General features: G+C 35.7%; 1 long non-coding RNA gene across 2 annotated transcripts; it reads left to right on the top strand.

The window, feature by feature from the left end:
- Positions 1 to 16,543: 16,543 nt before the first annotated feature.
- LOC122032034 lies at positions 16,544 to 19,309 on the top strand. Of its 2 annotated transcripts, XR_006125930.1 has the most exons (4): positions 16,544 to 17,326; positions 17,413 to 17,512; positions 18,598 to 18,675; positions 19,224 to 19,309. It is a non-coding gene; the product is annotated as an uncharacterized LOC122032034 (long non-coding RNA). The 2 variants fall into 2 exon arrangements; XR_006125929.1 differs by lacking the exon at positions 19,224 to 19,309 and having other exon boundaries at positions 18,598 to 18,774.
- The last annotated feature ends 487 nt before the right edge of the window (positions 19,310 to 19,796 follow it).

Here is a 19,796-nt window from a genome sequence, read left to right as displayed (position 1 = left end):
CTTTTCTTGTTAAATCATATTACTTTAGTTGTGCTAATAATCTGTTTTGCAGAATATATATTTGCCTCGGACTAACTCTATTTTGCAGGAAAGGAAGTTTCGAAAAGGAGTCCAGCGAGGGATCCGGCGCCGGAGGTGAATTTTATCCAGCCGAGTCGTCGCCACGTGGAGTTTGGCTGATTAGACTGCCACGTCAGACTGTGGCGGGGATCCAGCGCCCGAGCAAGATATAAAAGAAGCCCGGTGGAGCTTCAATAACAACCGAGAACTCTTCGATCGCTGCTCTCGCTTCACGCCCCGCGACACAAAGCTCCGACAAAGTGCTCCTTCTTCTTTGGTTAACTTTCTTGTCGGTATCACTTTATTTCCATTAGCATTTCTGTACCTTAATTTGTAATAGTATTTCGAATTGCTAGTGAATTGTCCAACGAAAGTACTCAAAGAGTACGGGCCTTCGAGTAGGAGTCGTCACAGGCTCCGAACGAAGTAAAAAAACACCTTGTTCAGTTTGCCTAAGTTTTTTATTATTCCGCTGCGCTTAACTCTTATTAACGTGATTTTTTTGAATCGATATTCACCCCCCCCCTCTATCGACGTTTCACGATCCAACAAGTGGTATCAGAGCGGGTACCGCTCTGATTTGGTGCAACCACCAATCAGGCAAAGGGGGGACTTTTTGAAAGAAAAATTAGATATCTTTTGTCTTTAAAATAAAACTATTCACCATTGCTCTAATTTGGTGCAAACACCTTTCGTTTTTTCCCTCCAAAACTATTTTTGAAAATTACATCGTCATCACTTCACCATTGCTTAGTATTGACAAGATATTACATTTTCAAACATTTGAAATAATATATTTTTATTAATATTTTAATAATATTTTATTAGTTTTTTCAAAAATAGTGAAATATTATTTTTTTCAGCACTGCTAATCCAAGACCAAGTCTTGGGATCTTTTGTTTGTTTCTCTGTGTGCAAGAAATTATGACTCTTTTAGGACGGAACCCCTGCGAACCACCACCCTACGATCATGAAGACTTCAACTACTTGGAGCGATTAATGGAATGCTTCTTAGGAAGCGTAGACATCGATTATATGCTAATTTTGAGGAAACCTTCTCAAAACTCGGAACTGAACAAAAAGGTAAGTAACATTATTTGTAATGTTTTACCTAACAATATTTTATGCAGATTAGAAAAGTACAAGAATGCATATGAGCTGTGGACCCAGTTGATCAAGCTTCACGAGACGCCGATGGAGCTAGAAGATCAAGTTAAAGTCAAATATGGACTCGAGTCAAATCCAACGGAGAAGCCTAGTGAATTAGGGGTTGCGCTCAAGGTTAGTGATATTTACCAAAATACCCCTGCTAATAGTAGTTTAAATAATCATCATGATGATAAGTATGAAATTAGTCCAAGTATGGTGCATGATAATCTAGATTTAAATAATTTAAATTCAAAATCACAAAATAATCTAGACTCTGATCAAATCAATCAAGACTCTGATCAATTTGGCATCAACATTGACTTGGTCAAACAGAACAATGACCAAATCAATTCAAATAATTTAATTAATTCAGAAAATTTGAAATTAGGTGAGCATTTAGACATAAATAAGTCAAACATTAAAATAAATTTGAATTTAAATGCTAAGAATGAGAAAATGGATAAAACAAATAAATACCTTGACAAAATATTTAATAATCAAGATAAAATCAGTCTAGAAAATGCTATCCAAAATCAAGATAATTTAATTAATAAAAAATTAAACTTTAAAGATAAAACTAATCTAATAAACTCAATTAACAATATCAATTTAAAAGGCAAAGAAAATATAAGGATAAAATCAAATACTTTGATAAAATCAAAACGGAATTTAACAAACTTAAAATTAAATGTTAAAGATAACATATTAAACAAAAGTAATCTAGAAATTTCAAAATTAACAATTAATAAAAAGCTAAAAGCTAAACCGTTAAGAAAATATAATTCAAATAGTTTAGTTAATTCAAATTTAAAAATAAATAAAAACTTAAACTTAAAAAATAAGCTATTAAAGAAAGATAATTCAATTAACCCAATAAAATTGAAATTGAAAGAAAATTCAAATATTAAATACACTCTCTTAAAGAAAAATAATTTGACCAATTTAATTAATTCAAAATTAAAAACTTAAATTTAAATTACAAATTAAACATTAAAACTTAACTAAAACCAACTCTAATTATACAAAAATCTTAAATTAAAGGCCAATAATTCAGGGGAGGCTCCAGAATAGCTGGCACCTCCAAAATTAATCTACCCGACAAGGGTAAAATAAGAGTAGACTACCTGGCAGGGTAGTTAGGAATAGAATAAACAGGGACAAAAGTTTAACTTGACAAGTAGTACTGGTGAAGTTTTGGATGATAGTACATTAGGGAATCTTGGGCATCGCATGTCTAGAAAGATATGGCTTCAATCTGGTGCATTTGGCCAAGTGGAACTGACCGAAGTTACCCCTTACGGATCATAACTAGATAGACCAAGGTTTAGTACTAAGCTCCGTGGATAGGACTATTCAGAAAACCTCGAAGGGTTGGTTACTTCTAATGATGTCCAGGTGACTCACCAAGCTTAGAAGTTTATCCGAAGAATGCCTATTTGTTGAGACCAAAGCTAAACCTGAATCTAACACAAGTTAAACCAAACTCTGTAATTAAACCTAATTCATCTCACAAAATTATAGGATTCCCTAATTGATAATCTAGATCGGGTGAGATGAATAAGGATTAAATTAATTATTTTTTAAATTAAATTAAAATTAAATTTCAAATTAAATTAAAATTAATTAAAATTAAAATTCGAATTTCAAATTAAATTAAAATTAATTAAAATTAAATTTCGAATTTCAAATTGAATTTCAAATTAAAATTAAATTAACTTTAAAAAAATATTTTAAAAATTAAATTAACTTTAAAAAATTATTTTAAAAATTAAATTAACTTTAAAAAATTATTTTACAAATTAAATTAACTTTTAAAAAAAAATATTTTAAAAATTAAATTAACTTAAAAAAATTATTTTAAAACTAAATTAACTTTAAAATTATTTTAAACTTTAACTTTAAAAATTATTTATTTTTAAAAATTCTTTAATAAATTATTTTAAGAATTCTTAAAAAAAAACTATTTTAAAAATTCCTTAAAAGTTATTTTAAAAATTCTTTAAAAGTTTTAAAAAATTGTTTAAAAATTATTTTAAAAACTTTTAAAAATCATTTAAAAAATTCTTTAAAAAATTCTTTTAAAAACTTTTAATAAATCATTTTAAAAATTCTTTTAAAAATTATTTTAAAAACTTTGAAAAATTATTTTAAAAAAACTTTAAAAAATCATTTTAAAAATTCTTTTAAAAATTATTTTAAAAACTTTTAAAAAATGATTTTAATAATTCTTTTAAAAATTATTTTAAAATTTTAAAAAAAAATCATTTTAAAAATTCTTTTAAAAATTAGTTCAAAAAAACTTTTAAAAAAAATCATTTTAAAAATTCTTTTAAAAATTACTTTAAAAAAACTTTTAAAAAAATCATTTTAAAAATTCTTTTAAAAAACTTTAAAAAAAAATCATTTTAAAAATTCTTTTAAAAATTATTTTAAAAAATTCTTTTAAAAATTATTTTAAAAACTTTTAAAAAATCATTTTAAAAATTCTTTTAAAAATTCTTTTAAAAACTTTTAAAAAATCATTTTAAAAATTCTTTTAAAAATTATTTTAAAAACTTTAAAAAATCATTTTAAAACTATTTCAAAAACTTTAAAAAATCATATTAAAAAATTCTTTTAAAAATTATTTTAAAAACTAAAAAAAAATCAGTTTAAAATCTTTTAAATTATTATTTTAAAAAAAAATTCTTTTAAAGATTTTTTTAAAACAATTACTTTAAAAACTATTTTAAAAATCTTTTAAAAACTATTTTCAAAATCCTTTAAAAAAACTATTTTTTAAAACTATTTTAAAAATTCTTTTACAAATTATTTTTAAAAATTCTCTCAAAATTATTTTTAAAAAAATACTTTTAAAAAAAATTATTTCAAAACTTTTAAAAATCAATTTTAATTATTAAAAAAATTTTATTTTAATACTAAGGCACTAAAATTACTTAAAAGTTTAAAACTTAAATTTAAAACTTAAATTTAAGACTTAATATAACTTAGAATTATAACTTTAAATTCATACCTAAGATAAAACTTAAAACTAAATGTTTTTTTTTGACTTTAAACTTAATCAAGTAATTAATAATTAAATAACTAATTGTTTAAATCTAACCTTATTTGAGAACTAAGCTTGATTTGAACCTAGGTTTAACCTTAGTAAAAATATTAAAATTACTCTAAGTCATTTTTTTTAATCAACCTTTAAAATATTAATTATTTTTATTAAAACATAATTAAAGTTTGACTTAAATTGAACCTTACTTAACCTTGTTTAATAACGAGTTTCACTTCAAATTACTACCAACTTTAAACTAAGTTAATCCAACTTAAAAGGAAGTAAATGAAAAGTTAACTAACACCTTCATCAATTAATAGAAAATTTAGATTATATTAAATTATTGAATCAAGTAAAATTTAATCAATTATTAATATTGATCAATTATTGAATTAATCTTACTTAACATTACACTAAAGGTTAACTTATTTCAACTGAATCTAACGTTAATTACGTTTAGTCAAATTTAAATGAACAACTTTATAAAGATAATTATACAATCGCCTAAAACACTTAGGTACGAAAATATGTTACGGTTGTAAAATTTTATATTAAGGGGGAGTAATAAATAAGGAGGATTAATAAATTAAAGGAGTATCAAATTCAGGGGGAGGTTTATTTTTTTTAATTATCTCCTTAAGCCTTATTTTTTAATCTTCTCTTTAAAATCTCTCTAGAAAATTCTACCTCATTTAAAAAAAAAAAATCTACTTTGAATATTTTTAGCAAATATTTTCAAAACTTTATGTTAGGTTCGGGGGGAGGAATTAATTAAAAATTTCCCTTTATTTAAAATATTTTAAAATTTGTGTTTGAAAAATGTTTTCTTAAAAATTTTTTAAACCTATTTTTGAAAACTAACTCTTATAAAACTAAGTTGTTTTTAAGAATTGGGTTTTACTTTTTATTGAAAATTGATTTTGAAAATTAGATTTAACTTAGTTTTGAAAATTGAATCTAGTTCTTAAAATTTGATTTTACTTAAATTTGATTTAACTTAGTGTTGAAAAATAAATTTCAATCAGTTTTGAAGAATAGATTTTTCAAACTTAGTTTTGGAATTTTGATTTTGAAAACTTATGTTTGAAAAACGTTTCAAAGTTGAGACGTGTTTTGAAAATTTAAAACTTGATCTTGAAATTTAGAACTTATATACTTATGTTTGAAAATTAGACTATCTAAACTTAGCTATTTTCTAAAAGCTAAAAGCTAATGCTTTAAACAAGTTTTCAAAAGTTTAAACCCCTCCAGATTAACTTGACATTATTTATTATTTTGTCTGAAGTCTGTATTTATGCTTACTTGACATTAGTTCTTTTGACGAATGACAAAGGGGGAGGGTTAGGTGGTTAAGTTAGCTAAACCAAACTGAAAATACAAACTAACTTAAAAACCACATAAATGCATGTTGTTACTTGCATATATTTTCACTAACTTAACCAAGTTGTCATTCCATCAAAAAGGGGAAGATTGCTGGTGCGGTTAGCACTAACGATTTAACCTAGGTTTTGATGAATGACAAATTAGGTTAAGTTAGTTTATTGTTGATCTAACACTCTGATCGAGTGTGCAGGATAAGTCCAGACAGGTCGACGGGCTGACCGGATGTCTGACACGAATCCCAGCTAGGTCGACGGGCTGACCGGATAGCTGGCACGAAGTCCAAGCGGGTCGACGGGCTGACCAGCCGCTTAGGCACGAAGCCCAGCTAGGTCGACGGGCTGACCGGATAGCTGGCACAAAGTCCAGACGGGTCGACGGGCTGATCGGGCGTCTGGCAGGTAAGTGAGGTAAGTCACTGGAGGGGAGTGACTGCGAGGACGCGTTCCCAGGAAGGGAGCATTAGGCGTCGATCCGGCTTAGATCCATTTCGGATATCTAAGTCGAGATCGTGACTAGATTCCGGTCTCGGAAAGACGGAATCTAAGTCATACTCTTTTCTTGTTAAATCATATTACTTTAGTTGTGCTAACAATCTGTTTTGCAGAATATATATTTGCCTCGGACTAACTCTGTTTTGCAGGAAAGGAAGTTTCTGGAAATAGGAGGTCCGGGCGCCCAGAAGGGATCCGGGCGCTCGGAGGTTAGACCTGGCACATTGCACCAGGGCGCCCGGAAGGGATCCAGGCGCCCGGAGCAGCATATAAAAGAAGCCCCAGGGGTGGAGCTTCAATAACAACTGAGAACTCTTCGACTGCTTGCTCTGCTGCTCTACGCTCCTGCGACGCTAACAAAGCTCCGACAAAGTGCTCCTTCTTCTTTGGTTAACTTTCTTGTCGGTATCACTTTATTTCCATTAGCATTTCTGTACCTTAATTTGTAATAGTATTTCGAATTGCTAGTGAATTGTCCAACGAAAGTACTCAAGGAGTACGGGCCTTCGAGTAGGAGTCGTCACAGGCTCTGAACGAAGTAAAAAAATACCTTGTTCAATTTGCCTAAGTTTTTTATTATTCCGCTGCGCTTAACTCTTATTAACGCGATTTTTTTGAATCGATATTCACCCCCCCTCTATCGACGTTTCACGATCCAACAGTAATTAATAATACAACATACATGTCGTGCCTTTCCCTTTTTTTTTCTTATTATAAATTTAGACTACCCTTGAATGTAACTCGAGATTTCTTTAGATTTTGTAATGTACAAATGTAAAATACTGTAATAGAATAATAATAGTATAATAAGGTTAAATGGACGAATAACCTTAATGGAATTCTTAGGAATTTTCTGAGAATTTTTCGGAGCTCGAATGACATAGTTTGAGGGGATGAATTTATAGACTTGGGAAGAGCCTGTTTGGAATACCCAATTAAATGGGAGTTGATTGAGAAATCAACTTTGTGTTTAATGAAATTAAACCTAGGTATAAAGCAAAAACTAAACTTATTCCTCGCCAATTTCCATCTTCTTCCCCCGATCCCTAACGCCCTCCCCCTTCTCCCGATTCTTTCCTCTTCCCTAATCTTCGCCGCACTCCTTTTCCCCTCCTCGTGCCACCACCCGAAGTGCAAATCGGCGTTAGCAGATCGCCGACCACGTTTCCATTCTCTTCATTTCATCGCTGACACAAACAACTCGTGGAGCATCCTAATTCATTCTTCATTCACCCGACCACAGCCTCTTCCCCCTTGCTCTTCTCTCCGCATCGCCATCGACTGCCACTGCCCGACATCGACTGCCAGCCACCCGAGTGTCGCTTGATCTCCACTCTCCTGGTCACAGACACCATGTACTCATCGAAAGCCAAGCAACTGATCCCACGTCTTCAGATGAGCCCTAGATGTCGACCCCCAACCGACTGAGCATGTTGGATCTCTACTATAATTTGTTAATCACATCGGATCTCTGCTCGACATCACACCTCCGATCTTATGGTTTATCTACTCGGGTCGACCTCTTCCCCATCCACTCCACATCGCTACTTGATTTCGCCAAATCCCTACTTGGTGTCTCGGTACGATCGCATCAGGTTCTGGTTAGCCGTTGTCGATTCATTGTACCAGCACCACATGGTCGTCGTTCTCTTATCTGCCTTGGCTTGACACTATAGCAACCACCGCCAGTCTCGTGGCCCTGATTTTGTGTCACCACCATAGCAGCCACCGCCATTCCACCGGTGACACAGATTGCTGCCAAGCTGCTAGAAGTGGGTTCTCCACATGAATTGAATTTGTTGGCACATATATTGGTAAAGTCTTTTGTTTAAGAAAGTTATTTGATTAGTGATTTAGTTGATGCTTAGAGGGGATGTGTTGATTTGTGATTTAGGGTGCCTAGATTTGGAGACTATCGGATATTCTAGCTCTAGCCATATTTTTCTAGCAGCGAGTGCTCTATCGGTGAGTTAGCAGCGAAGTACACATATATAGGTGAGTTTTAAAATTGTTTTTATATCTACATTGGATTTGATTAGTTGATGATTAATGGATGGATTGGTAAGAATTAGGGAATTGGTCGGTGGTTTAAGAATGGACTCATTATCTAATTGCATTTGGATTGTTAGGTGGAATTAAACGAGATTACCTAATCGAATTAGGATTGGGTTTTGAGTTTAGCTAGTTGTTGTATACGTGATTAGCTAAACTGTATATCATGTGATTTGCAGGACATTGATTCGAGACGAGCGTCTCAAAGTGGGATTTGTTCCAATACGAACTACTGATTAAGGTGTGTACCTTTAACTTATCTCTTTTGATATTGTCATTCTGATATGCATAGTAGGTTATAATTAGTAGTAATTGTTATGTTTATATCTGCCTTGGTATGTCACTACTTGATACCTGTAGTATGCCCATATCGTTATCTATTATGCATTATGCTTATATCCTCTTGATTCTTGCCATGTGTACTTTGTTAGTATTAGCCCTAGTACAAATTATGAGATGATTGTAAAAGGCTCATTTTGTATCATATATCATTATTAATAGAAGGTAAAGTTGGTTATTATATTTATTTCAGTTCAGTGCTGATTGAATAAGTATAATAATGTCCTTGGGTAGTAGGCTCTTATCTACAGCATATTAATTGGTTGAATTGATAGTGAGATATTATAGATATACATAGAACACTACTCTTAACTATTCCTAGTCGATCATTAGTATACAAGGGCATTATTAATGCGTTGAGACTTGCATGTAGGTCAACGAATAACTTAATCTCACAAGTCATGGATATGAGATATCAGGTTGACACATGGGTATATATTAGTGAATATATACTGAATGCCCCACCATAAGAATATTTCATGGATCGGTATATGAGTGTCATAAACATTCTCATGTGACTATTGGTATGAATAGTCCTTAGACCTAAAGTCACTACGGTTCCTTAAATAAGGAGTTGTGTACTTTGGTATCGGCAAACCTCACCTGTAACAAGGTGGACAATAAAGTCGATCACTGGGTATGCAATGAATTATGCGGAAGGATGTGACTGATGTAGATGGGAATATACCTTCCATATGATGGAAGCGATATCTCGGGGCCCCTTGATTAGTAGGATACAAGAAAGCATGACCATGCGCAAATGAGTCAGTATGAGATATTGAGCTTATTTGATTGAGTGTGTCTACTTAGAGATCAAGAAACACAAAGGTTAATAAGAGGATGACACGGTCTACACTTCATTGATCAATCTAGATATCAAGGATATAGGAACAAAGTTATACAAGATAATAGCCATGGACAGGTTAGGTCGGATCTCGACTTTCTTGTCACTTCGATAGCAATGATGCCTTGCTAGATATCACTCATTGCTCATGTATCTAAATGTTGATTTGGGTACATTGCCAATGTTACAAGAGCCTATTGGGTCACACACAAAGAATAAGTAGATTTGGAGATGGGTTCATATGATGAATCATTGGATTAAATCTTATCCGAATTGGACTAATTGAGTTAGAATCAATTGGATCTAATTATTGGATTAAGTCCAATTCAAATTAGACTCAAGGAGTTAATTCAAATTTATGAAATGTTATTCATTGAATTTGAAATTGCATGAGATTAATTGAGTAAGACTCGATTGAATTAGACTTGAGTTAGACTCAAGTGAATTAGACTTGAGTTAGACTTAAGTGAAGATTAATGGAGAGATTTATTTAATTTCAAAATTCAATGATTCATTTCATTCAATTTTTGAAATTGAATTTGAAATGAGTTCCAAGTGTGGTCCTTAATGGAGTGTAAATACTCATTAAGGCTATTAATGCTAATTAAGTGTTTTCATTGGATGAAAATACTTAAGCAATTTTCTATCCATTTTTTGAGATAGTTCTTCATTCTCCTTGCTCTTCTCCTCTCTTGGCCAAAATCCTTTCTCTATGTTGCTAGCACAACCTATCTCCATTTTGTGAGTTTGTGAGATAAACGAACGCTTGTTCGTGTGGATACTGTAGAGGCGCAAACGTGTGATCGTGCTAAGATTCAAGCTGTTTGGAGTTCGTGAGCATGCACCAAAGGTATAACCCTCTTATAATCTTATGAAAAACTTAGTATATTTTTCTTTCCCTTCGCATGGATCTCCTGGAAGGAACTAGATGATTTCCACTGTGCATAAGCATGTTTAACACTCTAGTTCCTTGCATACTTATGTTCATAGAAGTAGTGGCATACAATGCAGTATCGGATATAGGTCTAGCTACTAGATACACTTGGCATGTGTACCTAGATTTATTTCTTGGCATGTGTACCTAGATTCATTATACCTAGATCATTGTTATGGACTCGGTCTTCCTTTTGGTACACATTATGTAGAGGCTAATATTTTTAGGAGTTACATGCTTGGTTTTCCTTTTGGTACACATTATGAGGAGACTAATATTTTCAGGAGTTACATGCTATAGTGTCATGCACTATTTTTTATGATTGCATGCTGAACGATTGTTGACTTCATTGTTGTTGAGCACATCGCCAATTACATGATCTACACAAACAATCACTCATGGGTTGGTGGTATATCAAGCAGGGTGTGTGTAGTTTGCTCTGTCAGGGCTCCGCTGGTCCACTCATGGGTAGTGGTGACTACACCGTGGTAGCGGATAGGGATCCCTCCTCTTGACTATGACACAGGGAGATGAGAGCTTAGGTTCTCCCACTATGTATGGGGTAGGAGGATAGGTGTACTCCGGCAGCATCTTGTCCACTCGGTCACTCAGGAGTAGTGATGGCAGAGTGCACAGTTGGCATAGTCCTACCCACTTGATCTCACCATCGCGTGTGAGGTGGTTGACTGGCGTCGGGGGTGACCATATCATTTGCTTCATATGCATGAATTGCATTTATTGTTTGTGATTACTGCATATTGGATGCTACATTTTGGTGGTTGCATATGATTGACATACAAACAGGAGACATTATGGATTTGGTCTAATGGCATTGCACCTATTTGTATGGTTCACACCTTTCTGTTCAGATAGGAGGTCCTGGTGAGTACAGTTTCTTCTGTTGTTTAGTTTTGCATTACTTGTTATTGATCAGGAGATTGTACTGCATGATTATTACTAGTAGTTATATTTTATTATGCATGTCTGATCGATACCTGCTGAGTATGTTATACTCACTACCCCTAATTTTTCTTGTTCATTTCAGGTTAGCACATAAATATGTCATCTCACTTAGAGTATCCTATCTACCGGTTGCACGTCACATCCGAGGACTATTTCCGATTTTATCTCCACTTTACTTGTCTTAAGTTTTTAGTGGATTTGGTGTTGTATAAATTCGACTTTATTTTTGGAGTTTGCTATGTGGAGTTTGTATTTGTTTTATTGTGTTTGTGTAAGCCTAGCCGGCTAGCAGTCTCCGTTTTTTTATTTTGTATCAGCTTTCTTTCGTTTTTCGCTGTATTTTTAGTATAGTTGTATGGGTTGTTTAATATATATATAATTACATGGTTGTGTATATTTTAGCCGTGTGGGCTGATGTATATAGCTTGTGGATGTATATATGATTCAGATTGTCACCGGTACAGGAGAGATGTTGTCGAATTTTTCTCTAGTAGGGATTCCTCTGTGGCGTGATAATTTATTGGTATCAAAGCTAGTTTTATGAGGCTTAATTCCTATATTTTGGATTTTGTGTTTTGGTTTTCTCGATATGACTTTTCGAGTTTTGGGACTAGGCAGCAGTATGACATCTCCAAGCTATAGAAGGTATGTTTGTTTACTGTTATCATGCACTTCTTTTAGTACATATGTAGTTGTCTATAATAGTTAGTTATGACATGTGTTAGTACTCTTTTAGTACCTGTCTAGTTGTTTGTAGCATATATTTCATGTGATGGATCAACCACTGATCACGGTCGACCCTACGGGAGATTAAGGATAACAGTCTCAGGGGATTCGTCAAATCATACTAGCAGTAATAATCATGTTGACTCATTTAGTAGAGTACTGGTTTACTCCTGTTGGTTCGATCAGTAGAGGATTAATTTATATTCTCTTTGGTTCTGTCTGTAAAGGACCGATTTATCCTAGTTGACTTAGGTAGTTGTATATCGATTTACCTTGGTTAGTTTTATCTGTAGATGATTGATTTACTCTTATTAGATTAATTAGTAGATGACCGATTTATTTTGGAAGTTTGATCATTAGGATACCGACTTACTGTATTTTAATAGAGATTTTAATTTTTGGGTTACTCGTGCTTGGTTAGATATTTTGAGACACATTTGGATACATGACTTGTGCCAATGTAGAGAAGACTGAATTAGCCATCTACTATTATCGGCTTGGTTAATCTATAAAGGATCGACATATTCTATTCCATGTGGACTTTGACCATGAACTGTTCTATACCTGGTTGGATGACTTAGAAGGTACATTCGGATAGGATACCCCCACTGATGTGGAAAGGTGTAAAGCTACTTGCTTAACATTTATGAGATACAACCATTACTTGGTTGTATAACTTGGTGAGTACATTCAGATATATAATTTTTATTGGCGTGGGAAAGTTTAAGTTAGCTGCTTATCTTTTACGTGACCAGACACCGCGTGAAGGAAGAAGCAGATGATCATTTTTGGAGGTCCAGATATCACTTGATGATTATTTTGAGGTAGTTTGAGAGAGAGTACCTCTCTACCTCCTTTGGTAGCATAACGATTTATAAGGCGATGACCAGTTAATTCACCTAATGTTGTTCCATGGGGGATCCTAACTCATGGACCGATCGCGGATATCCTCAATGGTATCTAGGGATTTATGACCCACAGTGATACAAAGGTGGTGTGAGATGATTAACACCTAGAAAGTTCCACCGTCACTGAGTGGAAATATCATATGATGATCTTTGAGGAGCAGTGGGTCGATTGATAGTTATTTCGATCAGCTATATAGTGATAGTGCTCCTCTACCCTTGTATTCATGGCTCATCACTAAAGGTTACTGAACCTCAAGTGGAGCAATCGTAGTATGATGGGTTATAAGATAATGGTTGGTCGACTCAACTAGCATTGTCTCTATTAAGTAGTTCAAGACCTTGACTATATGATCTTCTACCAAGGTCTTGAAGTCTATATGTTAGCCCAGAGTGTTCGATCTTTTATCGACATTTATCGGAAGACATTTAAAAGTATGAGTATGAGATTTGTGATGATAAACTTTGGTGGGTAGACACTTAGTCAAGAGGTTGAGTGACCCTTTGAAATTTGGATTGTGATTCTTTTATTGTGGATATTTTAAGGGTACCCGATACGATGAAAATTGGTCACTAGGGAGTTATCATGTTTGATGATTGTTGAGTACGATTTGAGGTTGAGGGATATTGTGATATATTGATTTCTAATGATTTATTTGATTAAATGTTGAGTTGTGTGGTTGCCTAATGATCTATTAGTAGATGTTTGTTTTGATGACCTATTAGTGGATATTTGTTTTGATGATTTATTAGTGGATATTTGTTTTGATGATCTATTATTTAGGTTTGTCGTTGATGGTGATATAATGAGTGTCATGTGTGATATTTATGGATTTGGTGATATGTAGTTGGTGATCGGATTACTGATTCATTGATAGTAATCTTATGGTTGAGTATGCCTTATATATAGACATTATGAGTTTTTGGTAATGTCATTTGGACTTACCAATGCTCCAGTGGTATTTATGGATTTGATGAATTGTGTCTTCCTGGAGTATCTATATTAGTTTGTTATCATCTTCATCGATGACATTTTGATCTACTCACGTTCCAAGGAGGAACATCCACAACATCTTTGCATAGTCTTGGAGCCTCTTCGACGACATCGTCTATATGCGAAGTTCAGCAAGTGTGCTTTTTGGCTACCCTCAGTCGGTTTTCTGGGACACATAGTTTCTAGCCGAGGTATTTTGGTAGATTCTCAGAAGATCAAGGTTGTCACCAGTTGGGAACAGCCGAAATGAGTTCAAGAGATCCGCAGATTCTTGGGATTGGCTGGATATTACAGATGGTTCATTGTGGGTTTCTCTCGCATTGCTATGCTACTGACATGCCTGACTAGGAAAGGAGTGAAGTTTATATGATCAGAAGCCTACGAGACCAGCTTCCAGGAGCTGAAGCAGAGATTAGTGTTGTCACCAATTCACACTTTGCCCTCTGGAGAGGACAGATTCGTACTCTACACTGACTCTTCTCTATAGGGTCTGTGCACTGTTTTGATGCAGCACGACAGGGTAGTCTCTTATGCTTCTCGTCAGTTGAAGGAGCATGAGATGAACTACCTAGTACATGATCTGGAGTTGGCCACCATTATCTTTGCTTTGAAGATTTGGCGGCATCATCTGTATGGTATTAAATTTGAGATTCTCACTAATCATAAGAGTCTCAAATATCTTTTCAACCAGAAGGAACTCAATCTCCCATAGAGGAGATGAATGGAGTTCCTGAAGGATTATGACTATACCATTAGCTACCATCGAGGGAAAGCTATGTGGTTGTCGATGCACTTAGCTGGAAGTCCAGAGGGACTTTAGTTTGCCACCGAGTTTTAGTCATGGACTTGATTCAAGGTTTCTCCAAGTTGGGCCTTGAGGAGCAGGGACAGACAGAGCAAGGTATCCTGGTTATCATGGTTGCTCAGTCATCGATCAGGATGAGGATCCGAGAGGTCCAAGCCGGTGATCAGCGCTTGCAGTCCATTGGCAGCCAGATAGCTTTCAGGTAGCAGACGAAGTTCACACGAGATGACGAGGGTATTATTTATTTTCGAGGCAGATTATGCGTACCTCAATCTCACCTAGTTATGGAAGAGTTATTTCAGGAGGTTCATCACTCCCGATTTGCTATCCACCCAGGTGAAACCCGCATGTATCTAGATTTGAGACGTTCCTATTGGTGGAACGGTATGAAGAAAGACATCGCGGAGTTGTACCTAGATGTCTAGTCTGTCAGCAGGTGAAGGCTAAGCACCAGAGACCTGTCGAATTTCTTCAGAGGATTCCTATTACAGAGTGGAAATGAGAGCACATCACTATGAATTTTGTGGTGGGATTGCCTAGCACACGACTAGGTCATGACGCGATTTGGGTAATCGTTAATCAATTAACCAAATCCGCACACTTTTTAGCGATTGGATAGATCAATTCGCTAGATTGATTAGCAGAGTTGTATTGTCGGAAGATCATCAGATTGCATGGTGTTCCTTTGAGCATTATATTGGATAGAGACCCACAGTTTACATCCCGGTTCTGATAGAGTCTACAATAGGCCTTAACTATCCAAACTTTAGAGAACTTGCTGAGGTCTTGCGTTATAGATTTCGAAGGTAGCTGGGAGGACCACCTGCCATTAGTAGAATTCACCTACAACAACAGCTATCATTCGTCTATCCAGATGGCACCGTTTGAAGCATTGTATGGTAGACCTTGTCCGACACCCACCCTCTGGGAGGAGGTTGGGGAGGCCTAGCTTGTAGAACTCATAGAGCTCAGCAAGAGGCAGAGTTGGTCTGCACTATCAGACGGAGAATGTCCGAGGCGCAGGACCATCAGAAAAGTTATGCTTATCGGAGACAAAGACCCCTGGAGTTCTCTACTAGAGACCATGTATTTCTGAGAGTCTAACCCACGTAAGAGGTGAAGAGATTTGGTCTCCGAGGTAAACTAGCTCCACGTTACATTGAGCCTTACCAGATCTTGGAGAGGATTGAAGCGGTAGCTTACCGTCTGGAGCTACCACCATCTCTGGCAGGCATTCATGATGTATTCCATGTATCCATGCTAAGGTGATACGTATCCGACCCACCACATGTTCTGGCAAATATATCATTCAGCCTAACGTTACCAACGAGGAGGTTTCGTACGGATTCTGGACCACAGAGAGCGTCAGCTGTGGAATAAGACTATCCGGCTGGTTAAAGTCGGATGGCAGTATCATTCTGACGAGGAGGCTACCTAGGAGCTCGAGGATACGATACGAGTTTGATACTCCCATCTTTTTACTTGAGGTATATGGGTTAGATTTTTCGTTCAACATCTATACTGCTTATCTATTACTAGTACTTGCTGATGGTAAATAACATAAATTTGGAGACTAAATTTTTATTAGTGAGGGAGAATGTAAAATACTGCAATAGAATAATAATAGTATAATAAGGTTAAATGGAGGAATAACCTTAATGGAATTTTTAGGAATTTTCTGAGAATTTTTCAGATCTTGAATGATATAATTTGAGGGGATGAATTTATAGGCTTGAGAAAAGCCTATTTGGAATACCCAATTAAGTGGGAGTTGATTGAGAAATCAACTTAGGGTTTAATGAAATTAAAACTAGGTATAAAGCAAAAACTAAACTTATTCCTCGTCGATTTCCATCTTCTTCCCCTGATCCCTAACGCCCTCCCCCTTCTCCCAACTCTTTCCTCTTCCCCCATCTCCGCCGCACTCCTTTTCCCTCCTCGCGCCACCACCCGAAGTGCAAATCAGCACTAGCCGATCGCCGACCACGTTTCCCTTCTCTTCATCTCATCGTCGACACAAAAAACTCACGGAGCATCCCGATTCCTTCTTCATTCGCCCGACCACATCCTCTTCCCCCTTGCTCTTCTCTCCGCATCGCTGTCGACTGCCACTGCTCGACCCCAACTGCCAGCCACCCGAGTGCCACATGATCTCCTCTCTCCTGATTGTAGATACCATGTGCTCGTCGGAAGCCAAGCATCTGATTCCACGTCTTCGGCCGAGCCCTAGATGTAGACCCCCAACCGACTGAGTGTGCTGGATCTCTACTAGAATTTGTTAATCGCATCAGATCTCTGCTCGACATCACATCTTCGATCTTAGGGTTGATCTACTTGGGTTGACCTCTTCCTCCTCCACTCCACATCGTTGCTTGATTTCGTCAGATCCCTACTTGGTGTCACCATATGATCACATCATGTTCCGATTAGCCGTTGTCGATTGATTGTGCCAGCGCCACATGGTTGTCATTCTCTTCTTTGCCTTGGCTTGACACCACAGCAGCCACCGCCAATCTCGTGGCCCTGATTTTGTGTCACCACCGAAGCTCCTACATCCTCCATTCCACGGGTGACACAGATTGCTTCCTAGCTACCAGAAATGGGTTCTCCACATGAATTGAATCTATTGGCACAGGTATGGGTAAAGTCTTTTGTTTAAGAAAGTTATCTGATTAGTGATTTGGTTGATGCTCAGAGGGGATGTGTTGATTTGTGATTTAGGGTGCTAGATTTGGAGACTATCGAATATTCTAGCTTTGGGCATATTTTTCTAGCAGTGGTTGCTCCATCGGCAAGTTAACAGCGAAGTTCACGGATATAGGTGAGTTTTAAAGTTGATTTTATATCTACATTGGATTTGATTAGTTGATGATTAATGGATGGATTGGTGAGAATTAGGAAATTGATCGGTGATTTAAGAATGGACTCATTATCTAATTGGATTTGGATTGTTAAGTAGAATTAAACGAGATTACCTAATCGAATTAGGATTGGGTTTTGGGTTTATCTAGTTGTTGTATACGTGATTAGCCAAACTGTATATCATGTGATTTGTAGGACGTTGATTCGAGACGAGCATGTCAAAGTGGGATTTGTTCTAATACGAACTACTGATTAAGGAGGGTACCTTTGACTTATTTCTTTTGATATTATTATTCGTATATGCATTTTAGGTTATAATTAGTAGTAATGATTATGTTTATATCTGCCTTGGTATGTCACTACTTGATACCCGTAGTATGCCCATATTGTTATCTGTTATGCATTTATACTTATGTCCTCTTGATTCTTGCCATGTGTACTTATGTTCATAAAAGTAGTGGCATACAATGCAGTACCGGATATAGGCCTAGCTACTAGTTATACTTGGCATGTGTACCTAGATTTATTTATTGGCATGTGTACCTATTTATTATGGCATGTTACCTAGATTATTTACCTGGCATGTATATTTAGATCTTGTTATAGCTTCAGTTTTCCTTTTGGTACACATTATGTGGAGGCTGATATTTTTTGGAGTTACATGCTTTAGTGTCATGCACCATTTTGCATGATTGCATGTTGAGCAATTGTCGACTCCATTGTTGTTGAGCACATCATCAGTTACCTCCTCTTGACTATAACACAGGGAGATGAGAGCTTAGGCTCCCCCACTATGTTTGGGGTAGGAGGATAGGTGTACTCTGACAGTATCCTGTCTACTCAGTCACTCAGGAGTAGTGATGGCAGAGTGCACAGTTGTCATAGCCCTACCCACTCGACCTCATCATCACGTGTGAGGTGGCTGACTGGCATCAGGGGTGACCATGTCATTTGCATCATATGAATGGATTGCATTTATTGTTTGTGATTGCTGCATATTGGATGCTGCATTTTGGTGGTTGTATATGATTGACATGCTTACAGGTCACATTATGGATTTGGTTTGACGACCCTACACTTGTTTGTATGGTTCACACCTTTATGTTCAGATAGGAGATCCTGGTGAGTATAGTTTCTCCTGTTATTCAGTTTTGCATTACCTATTATTGATCAGGAAACTGTACTGCATGATTATTACTGATAGTTATATTTTACTATGCATGTCTGCTCGATACCCGATGAGTATGTTATACTCACTACCCCTTATTTTTCTTGTTGATTTTAAGTTAGCACATAGATATGTCATGTCACTTGGAGTATTCTGTCTGTCGGTTCCACATCACATCCGATGACTATTTCCGATTTTATCTCTGCTTTACTTGTCTTATATTTTTGGTGGACTTGGTGTTGTATAAATTCGACTTTGTTTTTTGGAGTTTGCTATGTGGAGTTTGTATTTGTTTTGTTGTAGTTGTGTAAGCCTTGTCGGCTAGCAGTCTTCATTTTTTTTGTTTTATATGAGTTTCTTTCATTTTCCGCTGTATTTTTAGTACAACCGTGTGGACTGTTTAATATATATATCTAACTGCATGGTTGTGTATATTCCAGTCCTGTGGGTTGATGTATATAGCTTGTGAATGTATATATGATTCAGATTATCATCGATACAGGGGAGATGCTGTCGGATTTTCCTTTGGCAGGGACTCCTCTGGGGCGTGATAATAAATTAGAGAAGAACAAGTCTATTGGATGACAGTGAAAAAGGGAGGAGGACAACAACACACGACGACCGAGGAAACACTTGGAGAAGATGCTTTGACCTAGGTTGACCTTATGATCTTCTCATTGGGTTGAGAGGATCATAGAAAATGGGGGCATAATCATGTCATGCTTTATTTTATGCATATATGTGATGTATGTGATGATATGCAATGATTGTATGTGATACATGTGTAGTTTAATCATAATTAGGTCTCTTTTAAATATGTCTACCAAAGTTTAGTACTCACTTTTACCTCAATCAATTGTAGTCAGGTTTTGCCAAAGCAATGTGACTCAATTTATCTTGGTAGAGTGTGATAGGACAATTGTGATGTCCATCTATTAAACTTTGGATTGTGAGTGGAGACTAGCGAGTTATCCCTTTGAGACTGAGTTAGGTTATAGGGAAAATAACTGCTATGTTTCTCTTGATATCAAGAACGCCTTTGAGACCTTGGGTAGATTGAGAAGGATGAACCAAG

The sequence above is a fragment of the Zingiber officinale genome, chromosome 11A, assembly GCF_018446385.1.
Source record: "Zingiber officinale cultivar Zhangliang chromosome 11A, Zo_v1.1, whole genome shotgun sequence".
Taxonomy (NCBI): Eukaryota; Viridiplantae; Streptophyta; class Magnoliopsida; order Zingiberales; family Zingiberaceae; genus Zingiber; species Zingiber officinale.
The sequence above is the reverse complement of the archived record's forward strand: the minus strand, read 5'-3'. Positions and strand labels throughout refer to the sequence as shown.